Here is a 13,682-nt window from a genome sequence, read left to right as displayed (position 1 = left end):
CCCTGCTGTCTTGCGTAGTGCGTACGCGTCACCATACAGATCGAGAATTTTGGGTTTCCCAGACCTGTCGAGGTGGAGATCAGCAAGTCTGGGGCAGTCAAACAGAATATGAGGCACGGTTTCCTCTTCTTCCCCGCAGCGAAATTTGGCCATAGCCGTGAGAAATATGGGCCAACAGGACAGTGGCTTGTCCTACACTGTGCTATAATAACTTGCTCAGGCCTGGACAGCCACCAACTTGAGGAGGTGCGGTCAGGGCGCTTCATGCGTTCCCAGACTCCACGGTCTTTTTGGGACTTGTCCCAGCACTCAAACCACTTTTCCATTTCTGTTTTTTTTTAATTATAGCCAGGGCATGATGAAAACTAACAGCTTGTTCAGTTGGTGGAATTTGCCCTCCCTGGTGGGCAAAGGAGTCTGCAATAGTGTTGCCAGACCACCTGATAGACAAGAGAAGGTCATTACAACTACAGGAAACAAAACTCTTCAAAATTGCTTGATTTCATTTAGTGTAATTCACTATGATGCCTATTAATTTTTATATTATGTACCTTGGACTGTCATTAACACTATCATGTTTCTTATGCATTAGTATCGGATTTTTACCATTTAAAAGGTTTAAAAATTTTTAATGATTACGGCGATATGTGATCATTGATTATATTCAAATTAAAATTACAGTGTTAAGAAAAAAATACGAGATCCAAGACATCGCTGCTACTCATATCATTGATGTTCTCTCTTCTTCATAATTACAATAAAAGTCGTGAAAATATGTTTGATCTGAGGATAATAAGTACTTACATGTCTTCATTATTTCCTATCGACTATTAACCCTTAAAACAGTAAATTGGTTTAGTGCAGAGAAGCAGTACCAACTGAATTATCTAATTATAAGTTGTGTGTGAACCTATTGAATTTTAACAAATTTCTACCAAGTAAGTTCATTGATCTTTGAAATGACAAGCCAAAAAAATGAAACAATCAATGAAATCCTGAAAGTCTTTAAAACCAAGCTTGAAATACAGAAATACAAAGAGATGGTATTTATGATTGGGTCTATACTTTTAATGAACACTTGATTAAAACTATAACACTAAAGGTATACAGAGGTGCCTTTTAGATCCATGCAGCATAGTTGAACTAGTTCATTGTCTTAAACGGAGAGGAAATAAAACCTGTTTAACATTCTAAACAAATTAAGCATAAATATTTGAAGTAGAGCATACATTAGTTCAAGCATTACTTCTTTTACTTTTACGTAAGGCCCATTTCGTAAACACAGTGTGGTAGAAGTTAAATAAAGAATACTTCATATTTTCCTAGTACAATGTTTAGTACTAACTCTAAGATCCCCCTACAGGAATTTTAGTTTTTGTTTTTTTTTAATAAATTTGAGGTAATAAATTTGAATTACAAAAAAAAAAATAAAAAAAAAAAATCACCCAATAACAACTTTAGAATCTTGATACCACGGTGTGTACACTTTATCTGAAAAATATTTATAAATATTTTTTTTAGTCTTAATCAATTTGCTATTATCCTAATGGTGTTGTTTACTCCTCTTATAATGTAAGTTTTGTTAACTGGGTTCAGTTTTAATATATGTCCTTTTTTAAACAACTTTCTGGAATTGTTTTGAGATATCACTTTTTAAAAGAAAAAAAAATTCAGTTTTCTGAATATTTTTTCCATGAAAAATTATTAAATTTATTCAAAGACATATTTCCTGTTTCCTTTTTCAGGGGTTTAATAATTTATAATTAAGACAAAAAAAAATGATGACACTAAAAGCCACGAAGCACATACATCCCTTATAAGTGGAATGTTTACACATGTATTTTTTCCTGCCCATGGAGATGAGTGAAACCAGAAGTTCAAGAAAATTTGAAATTAAAAAACATTTTTACACTCGTGGTATTCTAAATTCCGACATGTCAGCAGCATTAGTGCAACTTGGCATACGAGATATTTGTTGACTAAGAAATTCAAAGTTTGACAACGAAAAGCAAACGATAAAAATCATTTTCAAGAATGTTGAATTCGTCTGAAATTATTTCCGAGCCTACACGAGGTCTGATAAATCCCCATCTTTTAGGATTCTTTATGATATTTAATCTACTTATCTGCAGTGAACTCCTTGGACTTTTTGGAATCTTCGCGAACGTTATCAATATTGTAGTGTTTACCAAGCAAGGCTTTCAGGACAGCGTCAACGTGACTCTCACCGCGCTAGCCATCAGCGACATCGGGGCGCTGGTCACTCTGCAGTTGACCACGCTGCTGACCAACCCGTTCGTTTTCAGCGCGACACTCTCGTTTTCACCAGTGGAGGTCCTCGGGATGGTCTCTTTCTACCCTCATAACTACTTCATCAGAGTCAGCGGCTTCATCACGTCTTTCGCCGCCGTCGAGAGGTGCCTTTGCGTGGTGATGCCTTTGAAGGTGAAAGGAATCATCACCAGCAAAGTTGCAGTCATCGTCAACGTCATTATCTTTTTGATTATCTCCCTGAACATGCTGACCCCGTATTACTACGTGTACTTCTCGTGGACCTTCGTGCCTTTTCTGAACACGTCCATCCTGGGAGTCTCCTACAGAGAAGGCTGGGAAGCCGCCTTCGGGGTCTCTTACTTCGTTACCGATCTGTTCGAGCCGTATTTTACATTCTTCATCCTTATCGTGTCGACGTCTGTCATGACCTCCAAGTTGAAGAGTACGGTCTCCTGGAGGAAGTCCGTGACCAGCTCCAGCTCCAAGAGTGGCCTGCCCTCCAAGGAGAAGCGTCTGGTGGTGATGCTGGCCACGGTGTCGCTGATCTTCATCATCTGTCTCATTCCCCAGTCCGCCATTTTGACAGCTGTCTCCATCGTGCAAGAGCTGAACGCCAAGGGAGCGTACTTTGATGTGGCGCTGGTGATCTACTGCATCTCGTATTTGGCCGAGACGATCTGCTCAAGCGTCAATATTTTGGTTTACTACAAAATGAGCTCCAAATACAGGGAGACAATCAATAATATGTTTAAAGGGCTTAAAACTTTAACCTAGGTTGTTTAACTGTAGTGTCTCTCTTTTTTTTATTTGGAGCCGATTAGAATAAACAATGATTTTTTATCTCATGCACTGGCGGATCCAGGGGGGGGGCGGTAGGGGCGATCGCCCCCCCACTCGGCCGACCCCCCCCCCCGGGGGGGGGAGGCGGACGAACTTTAGTATAGGATTCACACAATTTGTATACGAATTTATTACTTATGTTAAAAATATATACAAATTATTTATATTTCAACCTATTTTTAGATTATTTCGCCCCCCTCTAGTATGTTGGCCGATTTGGTGGGGTCGGGAGGGGGCGATGGTATCAATCCGGCCCCCCCCCCCACACTTTCGAGTGGGGGGGGCGGTCCGATTTGTTTGTAGAAATCACAGCTTGCTAACAAAATCAATTAAATATCTATATTATTAAAACTTGTTATTGATATTTTAACCGATCTTTATGTCGTTCCCTGTTTGCCGATTGGTGTTGGGGGGGGGGGCGAATACCTCTACTGCCCTTCCCACCTAAACCTTTGAGTGGGGGGGGGCGGTCCGTTTTTATGGAGAAATCATAGTTTGTGAACAAAATTAGTTGAATTAATATTGTAATAACTTAAAGGAGGCAACTCAACGAGGACATAGACGTTTATTTACATGGAGACATGACAAACACAAAGGGTCATCTGCCTTGAGCACAGCATCTCCATATTGGCTCTCGACTTGGGCGGAAATCGTTAGTCCTAATGTCAACATCCGACTTGTTTAGTCACAGATAGTGCGCACCTTCTTTCTGCACTATCTTGGATGGCGGTGCGCATGGCAAAGTCATAACATTGCCCCCGTCTTAGCACTTTTCGTCCCGAAAAGAAACACTGCAGCTGAGGTTTGACAGTTCAGGTGGAGGTCGATCAGTGGGAGCCACAGGCGGCAGGGAGCGTGTTCCCCACGAAACCATCCGCATTGTTTTCCTCCAGTGCCGCTTTCTCTTTCTCCAGTTGACCAGGCTGTTGTTGCGACGATGACGTGGCCGTTTGACACACAAAGAGATATTGTCGAGCACTGTTTTTTTCAGCACAGCCGTTGATTGGACACGCTGTCTCAGCAGACCTTCCCGACAGACGCCTCTCAAGGGAGCTGCAGGTTCACATGCAGCCACGTTGCAAACAAAGTCCAATTCACCGCAGTCATCCTCAGACAACAGTTTCACGTCCAGAATACAGGTCTCTTCAGTTTCAAGTGGAAAATGTCTTCCTCTTGACGGCTCAGAGTTAGAGTAGTCCGATTGACATTCGTCTATGCCAATGTCGATGATGATAGTAGAAGTACATATGCCCTGTTGGTGGTTTTCTTGGCATCTAAATTCTATGTGTGATGCGCCGCAAGTACAATTCATGGTAAACTTCTGGATACAGTTGCCGAGCTTCAAAATTCCTTCGTAGGCACCGGAAGATAGGCAGAGGTCTTTAAAGTCCACAGCAACAGGCTCGAACGCAGACCCAACGTTGTCTTGATCTGTCCGGCTCATTGGGGTATTGGTAACAGGTACAACAGGAACAAACGCTTCAGGCACATAACAGACTTCAGTTTCTTCATTTGTCTCCTTCCGTTCGACTCGGTACATCCCGTTGAGATCATCACAGCAATCGCCATCACGTTTCTCGTCTTGAAAATCACAACCACAAGCTTGCCCACAACACAGACACAGACGGCGCTCAAATCCCCAGCGTCTCCGTCACCACTGTTTGTGCAACCACAGTCTTGACCACGCAACTTCTTGCCCAACGAATCTACAGGCAACTGCTCCTTTACCAACGAGTCTACTCCTTCTTTCAGCTGAGACACCATTTTATCTACCTTGTTCCCCATACTGTTCATTTGTTCACACATTGCATCAATACCTTCATTTATCTTGCCAATAAGCTCATAAATCTCCGGTTCAATTTCAAATAGGTAGGTCTCCGGATCTTCGTCTTCATCAATTAGGGCTTGCCGGAGACGAGCTGTAAGCACCTCCTTGGTACCACCAATTATCTCATATCGGTTACGAAGTTCCTTCCTAAGCTCTCTAACCGAGAGTTGGTCTAATTGTTTCAAAGTTGCCATTGTAAATCCTACCTCCTCTCGTTGAGTTGCCTATAATCCCACTTCTGAGACCAATTGTAATAACTTAAAGGAGGCAACTCAACGAGGACATAGACGTTTATTTACATGGAGACATGACAAACACAAAGGGTCATCTGCCTCGAGCACAGCATCTCCATATTGGCTCTCGACTTGGGCGGAAATCGTTAGTCCTAATGTCAACATCCGACTTGTTTAGTCACAGATAGTGCGCACCTTCTTTCTGCACTATCTTGGATGGCGGTGCGCATGGCAAAGTCATAACAATATATACATTTTATATTATGTCGCTCCCTTTCGGTATCTTAGCCGATTCGGTGGGATGAGGGGGGGGGGCGATTGCATGTACTGCCCTCCCCACTCTAGCCCTCTGAGTGCTGGGGGGGGCGGTCCTATTTTTGTGTAGAATCATAGTTTGTGAACAAAATTAGTTGAATATCTATATAATATAAACTACGTATTGATATGTGACCCATTGTATATTATGTCGTACCATACTCTAATCTCAAATTGTATCATTAGTAAATTTAAATGAAAAAGGGTTGTACCAGTTGGGAGGGGCGATACATGCAATCACATTACCCCCATCGGAAAAATCAATACTTTTTCTTTTTGTATTATAGTTAAGAAATTACAAAATTAAAAAAAATCTGTCACTAATATAATTATATACACTATAAATTAAATTCTTATATCGAGTCGCTCCACCCATATTCTTTAATGCCAAATGCAATATTTAGCAGAAATTATTAAAGAAGCGAAGATAATCGTTTTCACTCTACCGCCCCTCCCATTTCCAGAGTTTATTTATATAATTTCACATGAATTTATCATAATTATTTTAAGAAAGACTTTCCATTGGAAAAGTTATAATTCAAACGAAATTTTTCAGTATAAAAGTCATGATTGAGATGAGTTCTAAACTCAAATAACGTTTTCATAGTCGCCTTTTCCCAACCTTTACTCAATCTGATATTGTTCTAGTTAAATAAATTTGGGACTATAACTCACAATTTGTACCCAAATATTCCCAAATACTATTTATCGAATAATTTTTTTTTCGGCGGCGATCCTCAAAGCAAAAAGCTAAATATGTGGGGTATCCTATTTTTTAAAGAAACAAATCAGTTTTATTTGCAATGTATTATGGGCCTATAAATTTATATTAGAATATTTTTTCAAGTACAACATTATTCGAAGGGTCCTTTTTTAATAGTATGAATAATAAGCTTTAGGTCAGGAGAATACGTTTCTGCAGTGAAGAATGCAAGAAAACGCTTTTGGCGTAGGGGCTTCGCCCCGAAGTCCTTTGATGAAAATGAGCTGTAGGTGTCAGGAGAATGCGTTTCTCCAGTGAAGAATGCAAGAAAACCTTTTTTGCGACGGGGCTTCGCCCCGAACTCCATTGATGAATAATGAGCTGTAGATGTCAGGAGAATGCGTTTTTGCAGTGAAGAATGCAAGAAAACGCTTTTGGCGTAGGGGTTTCGACCCGAAGTCCTTTGATGAAAATGAGCTGTAGGTGTCATGAGAATGCGTTTCTGCAGTGAAGAATGCAAGAAAACCTTTTTTGCATCGGAGCTTCTCCCCGAAATCCATTGATGAATAATGAGCTGTAGATGTCAGGAGAAAGCGTTTCTGCAGTGAAGAAGGCAAAAAAAAAACGCTTTTGGCGTCGGGGCTTCGCCCCGAACTCCATTGATGAAAATGAGCTGTGGATGTCAGGAGAATGCGTTTCTGCAGTGAAGAATGAAAGAAAACGCTTTTGGCGTCGGGGCTTCGCCCCGAATTCCATTGATGAATAATGAGGTGTCCTTGTCAGGAGAATACGTTTCTACAGTGAAAAAAGCAAGAAAACACATTTGTCGTCGGGGCCTTATAGCTCTGCCCCAGTTGTTTTGTTTTTCGCCGAAGGTTGAGAAATGATATATATATATATATATATATATATATATATATATATGCGCGCGCGCTGTGCGCACGTTTATGCATAGGGTTAGGGTTTACTGGGCGTTAGGGTTAGGGTTTGGAAAAAAATCACCCCCCCCCACTCCAAAGTTCTGGATCTGCTAGTGATCTCATGCAAGTGGTTTTTATTTAAAGCATCACTGAGATTTAAACTAAATGAATATATCCTTTAAATTGTTTCATTTAGAATTTCTCTTTCTATCAAACGAAAGAATTTACTAAAAGCGATATGAACAAATAAAATGTGCATTCTATCCAAAGTGCTCACTGTTAACTATGCAGCTGTGAGCACTACAAATTTAGTGTCTCAGTGATGTCGAGAAGTGAATGCAAGAATTCGGAATATTCAGCCATGTATCATTTGAAGTCTTAGGCCCCTGCCGCTTGCAGTATTTACCTTTTTCTTTTACCTCAGAATTTGCGCTATTCAGTAACTTTATCATCAAAACAATCCTTGGGCATTAGGTCTCTTTCCTTTGCCTCTCTTTTTGAGCCATCCGGTCACTTTTAAACGGAACTAGTAGTATAAAGTAAAATTTAATGGTTTATTGTACTAATAAGACAAATTCTTGTTTTAAAAAAGGTAAATTGGATAAGTTTCTGAAATTCTTTTTTTTTTTATTTTGTTTTCTATATCTTTAAATTTATGTGATTATCACATTTGTTGCAAAAAAATGTTAAGAAGGCACAGAAGGACTTTTTTTTTCTCTTTTTGTATAGTTAATCATTTGTCAAACTATTACAAGCCTTATATTAAAGAACAAGAAAGTATACATCCCAATCCAAACGTGTTAATCCTATCATACAGAAATGTCAACATCATTTCATTCTAAATAACCGGCTGATCTGATTAAACGAACATGCCCAATGTTGCAATGTTATATTTGAGGTTTAATATTAAATGTTTATTAAGATATATATGATATAGCCTACATATGATATACAAGTATGGCGACTTATAAAGGAGACTAATTCAGTCGATTACAATTTCTTTCCCTTGTTCGAGATACCATGCAAAATAATTAATTACCAATAGTTTATAAACTAATTGGTTATTTTTTAAATTGATTCTTATGTTGTGCGAAGATTGGATGTGGGAGCAATAACGTGTACAAACATTTTTACAAGACATAGTGACTTCATATAATCTTTGTAAAAATAGATACAGTATCTGACAATTCTTCGTCTTCTTAATTCAATATCGATACACTTGATTGATTCTATGTTGTTATTTGGACGGAATGCCAAATAATCTTCGACTCAGATGATTAAGGATGAGTGCAGTGTTTCACATGACTACACAAACCAAGTTGCGACCTCTATATTTTCCACATTTGATGCAGAAAAAGCCGTTGTCGTCGGTGGTTATTTAAGTCCTTAACGTCTACTGCGCAGGTCCTCTAAAGGTGCTTTTCTTTGGGCTACAAATGTGTGTCCCGCGGCCTTTGCGAGAGTTCTCCAACTGTCTCTTTCAGAGGCCATCTTCTGCCTGCTACTTTCCTCTATGTCAGTGATGGCAAAGTGGCGAATGAGTTGAGCTTTATAGCGCACCATGCCATCATCCCCCAAGCTGGATAGGTGTCCGACCCAGCGCATGGTAACTTATGCTTTTATACTGTCCACACCAGCCACAAGCAGAAAATTGTTATTTGTAAGATAGTCTTGCCAGTGTACAATACAATTGAGATTACGGCGGAGTAGATAAATTTATAAAAAAAAAAAAGTTTATAAAGCAGTGGTTCCCACCATACTTTTGAATGGCTCTATGTTCTGGGTACTCTATAAAAGGCATGTAATGCTCCTTGTACGCTTCCATCTAGAAAGATATTTATAAATAAAATATACATGAATACGATTAAAAAATAACAGCCTGGGTATTCCCTTATACTAATTCCAGTTTAAATTTTCAAAAATCGGACATGTACTTCAATCAACTAACCATATTTTAAAACACAAATACACATCAGTAAAATAATTTTGCTAACTTTCTTCTAAATGCACATTCGAAAATTGTAGTATTTGAAAAGACTTTCTGCATACTAGAGGGCCAGGCATGCAATCGTCACAGGTCTGTACCACGTGGCAACGAGCAATTGGTCTACACTGCACACAGGCTGCGACATTGATCAAACTGTGCTAGAGGTAACATAGGTCCGCAACCAAAGGGAGACTAACAGGACTTAAGTCCGAGGCAACTCAAGAAAAGAGGGGTTGGGGGCTTCTTCCAGATTTTTTTTATGCATGTTGTTCTTCATATTTCGAGGTATTTGGCATGTGGGAGAAAGCAGAGTTACACACACGTACCAAATTGTCTGGGGGCAAAATATTTCTAGCAGCGGGCCTGCAAAAAAAAGTTCAAACAAATTGAAAAGACTTTAGGTAGTAGGCTCCCTTTAATTTTTTAAAGAGATAAATTTCTTCTAAAAAAAATATTTAATATGAAAATCAAAATAATAGTTCAAGTTCTAATTGAAGTCTCTTACGATATATTTGTTTGAGACTGTATGTGATGATATATTTAGAGTGACAAATAACAATGAAGTCTTGGCAGTGTTGGTAAAAATATTTCTAATCTACTACAAATTTAATTTCATGACTGATTTCAACAAATTAATATAATAACACTTAGTATAATCTTATTTTAAAAAGTATTTTTTTATATTTTTCTTGTCTGAATAACACATTCCAATTCGTCATCAGTGTTTACCTGTTCTACAATTTCACATGCAGAGATCAAATGTTGTTAGACCCACTTAAAAATCAGACACCTTCACAATCGCAGGGCCCTTTTTTTTTCAAAATTATATCCTACATATACTCATATAATATTTAAGTCGTACTCCCCGAAAAGTTGTTTCTGTGTGTGTGTGTATGTGTGTGTGTTTTTTACCTTCAATAAAACTGAATGCTTTTCAATAAACCCTCTCTTCTGGCCTGTTGAGCTCTATATCAGATTTTTCTACCCTACCTCTTTTATTTGACCCGGCCCTCAAACACTCGAATTTTAGTATCTGTATAATCTAATTGCACGGTCAGCTTTATAACGCTACCCCTCCCAAACACCCGTTTATAGCCAGAGGAAGTCCATTACTCATAACACGTGTTTTTCTCTGATACAAAACTCTACGCCTTAGAAAATAGTCCTTATATGCAATACGAGTATTCTTCGACTTCTCGTGTTGTTTTTTTTAGCGAATCCTTTCAAACGCTCTCGTATGCTTTCAAACAGCATCCTTTTTATAATCAAGTCTTAAAAACCATGTTAATAATCGTGTTAATAAATTCCTTTTCAACTTTAATGTAAATCAAATTATTAAAATTAAATTGTGAAAAATGCTATTTAAAAATGTATAAAAATACAAGCACACAAAATTCACACGATATGGGACTTGAACGCTTCATCCTCCAATTTAAAGTCTGATGCGCTAACGACTGAGCGTTTTTAGTTGTGGAGGATATTACGCACAAAAATTAAAGTGCTTAAAAACTAAGGTTTAATCCTGTACAACAGCTCAATAAAAGACAAAGTTTAGATCTTAATTAGTATGCCTCATATTAGTGATATGTCATATTAGTGATAGGTCATTCAATCAATGAATCAATCATGTCCTTCTAAATATAATATAGATTAGTTGAAGGCGTTGGAAAGAGATTGATTAAGATCCCATACCAACTCCACATTGCTTCAAGCTTGTTAAAACTAGCTCAATTTATTTGATACTTTTTGGGGGCTACATAAATTTGTGTTTACTCTGATTGCCCTTACGGAAGAAGCCTGGCTAATAATTTAGTCATTGCTTTATTTAGACTTGAAAAGTAGTTCACCTTTCAAACCATGCGATCTATAGGGCAGATGATGTTAAGGTCATCTGTTTCTGTATCCAACGGTTAGCGAGCAGGGTGTGATGTGGCCTGCACAACGATTAACCGCCTTGACTTTCCTCAACTAAAGACACAATACCCATTAGAGCTGGGTGGCCTCACAGGTGTCCTAAAAATCCCAAAATTCAAAATCTTAGTAGACCTATCCACCGAGATTCGAATCCAAGACATCAGTTTCGGAAGTCAAGCGCTTAACAACTTAAAAGTCCTGATATTTTATATCAGTGCTAAATATTTCTTGGTGGCCAAAAGTTATAGGATATGTTGCCTGTATGAAAATCCGGCCCTGAGTTTAGTCAGTTCCTCCCAGTTGATCGTAAGTTGCTGTGGCCTTATCGTTAGAATGCTATTGAAGGTATATGGCTGTAAATATGATTTTAATTATTTCACTTATTACTTGAGAAATTAAATGTATCGAGTCAGTTGTAAACTACTTCGGGAATAAGGTGAGGATAGGGATGGGGTAAATGTGGGAAGCGTGGTCGAGAGGCCAAGTGCGCTTCAACTTGGCTTGGCTTGGCTATCTAGAAGGGGGCTCGCGGTTCGACACCCGACTCGGGCAGAGTTGTGTTTACTGAGCACCTAAAGGCAGCACGGAAAACCAACTCCTAGATACCCCCTCCCCCCACTGGTCCACAAATGAGATTGGACCAAAAGCGCTCTGAGCATGCTATAAGCATGAAAGTAGCGCTATATAAAAGCTATAATAATAATAATAATTATGTTCCATTTTTGAAAATCTGTCATTCGTTAGTTCCTTCATCTTCGCCTATCCATTAGTCTGTTGGACCGTTAGGGCACCACACAAGTTTGAGTTTTTATAGGCCCCTATTAGTTATTTAGAGCAAAAGGTTATCAGCTTTTTAAAAAGATTATTGTCTTTAAAAAAAAAAAAAACAAGAATCCTGTGCATTAATATATTAAGCTCTTGAATCAATAATACATTACATTCGGAAATTCACGAACGCGATACTTCTTTAAAGAACGCGATAGTCTTTTGAAAACCAAATGATGGCTCTAGATCTAAGTCATTCAAAGTCTAGTACTGAAGCCAAATTTACACTTTTTAAATTTTTACTTTGAAAAATTATAACGGTCAAACTAGAATTCTCCCCATGTGGCCAATGAGCTAGTAATTTTTTTCTCAGCGATATACATCAACCGTTAAATTTCTAGGAGAATCGTTCGAGTGATTTTTTATTTTTGAGATCAGCGTCCAGACTGGTTCCTGGCTGGTTCCAGGTTACATGAATTTCTGGCTTGAATAGAGGTATTGTAATAACTTTTAATCTTCCTGTTTGTATTTTATTGTTTATGCACTGATTTTTAAACAATGTTTACGAAACTAACACAAATCTAAGAAGTGATACAATCGCTGTGGAGAGAAAAACGTGAAGAAAATATGTTGAGATATAAATAAACTCTGATGAGGACATAAGCCGCGGACCTTCGCAGTGTCATAACTCCTTGCAGTGATTCAGGCTAATATCTAAATGTAGTTTTTCAGTTATTCAGTTATCGCTAAATCTCAAGTTAAAATTTTGAAAGATAACAAAAGAATAGTACAGAAAAAAACAACAACTGTTTATAAGAGCCTCCTATGAATATCCTACAAACCTTCACTTTAAACACATGAAATGCACTGTCTCAAATCAATCCTAATTTAACTAATTTCTAACAAAACATATTTTTAAGAATGGGTCTAAATTAAAGGGTGAACATTTTTTAAATATATTTTAACGGCATTGCAATAAGATTAAATCAACACGTTACTACATCTACACAACAAAGGATTTTGTCTGTTAATTGCTTAGAGGGCGAAAGAGATTACTCGTTCTCATCATTGTAACACCAGCTGTTGCAATTATCAGCATAGAAATAATTACTAGTAGTATAAATTAAAATCCACTTTTGTTTTCTAAGCGCTCTATAATGTACACGAGTTCAAACAACAGTAATCGCAAATGTCAGATGAGCGACACTTATTGAACAGGACCATTATACAAGTTGATTAGTCCAATGTTGCATGGGCACTGACAGACGTTTTCACGTATGTAATTTACATTCCAGCAAAGTCCGCTAAACTGTGAAATTCGGCTACATACTAATTATACTAATCACGCGAAAGCACGAATTTTAGTAGGTCAAGGAATACCAAATTGTTAGTAGATTTCATATATCGAACCATTTTCATTTTGAGCAGTGAACATCAAAAAACGGATCAATAAATTAGAGAAGTATTTCTTATAGCGAATGATGAATTCATTAAAAGAATGTCTGCGTATTATTTCTAAGTTATGCAGAATTTTTTTGTTAAGTGAATACCAAGGGTCTCAAACCATGTATTGAAATGAGCCGTAATCATTCTACGACTGAAGGCACCCAAAAATAACATGGTATACCTTTAGTATGAAATACAAAAACTCTGCCGAATGTCATCTCTTTTAATTGAATTGATAAAAATGGCTGCTGTTACTGTTAGAGTTCAACTATGGCGGGAAAGTAAGAGCTCAGGTTTTGGTGTATGCGGTGTGCAGAAGAAATAAAGTGTTGACAAACTAGGTTTTTTTTTTGTAAAGTTATAGGATCATGTTTTAGCAATGTGGCCTCATTGAAGTTCTGGCAACTTTGAATTTCAGTTCTGGCAACATTGAAGTTCAGTTCTGGCAACATTGAAA

Source organism: Biomphalaria glabrata, chromosome 18 (genome assembly GCF_947242115.1).
Source record: "Biomphalaria glabrata chromosome 18, xgBioGlab47.1, whole genome shotgun sequence".
In the NCBI taxonomy this organism is placed as follows: Eukaryota; Metazoa; Mollusca; class Gastropoda; family Planorbidae; genus Biomphalaria; species Biomphalaria glabrata.
This window is presented reverse-complemented; position numbering follows the sequence as displayed.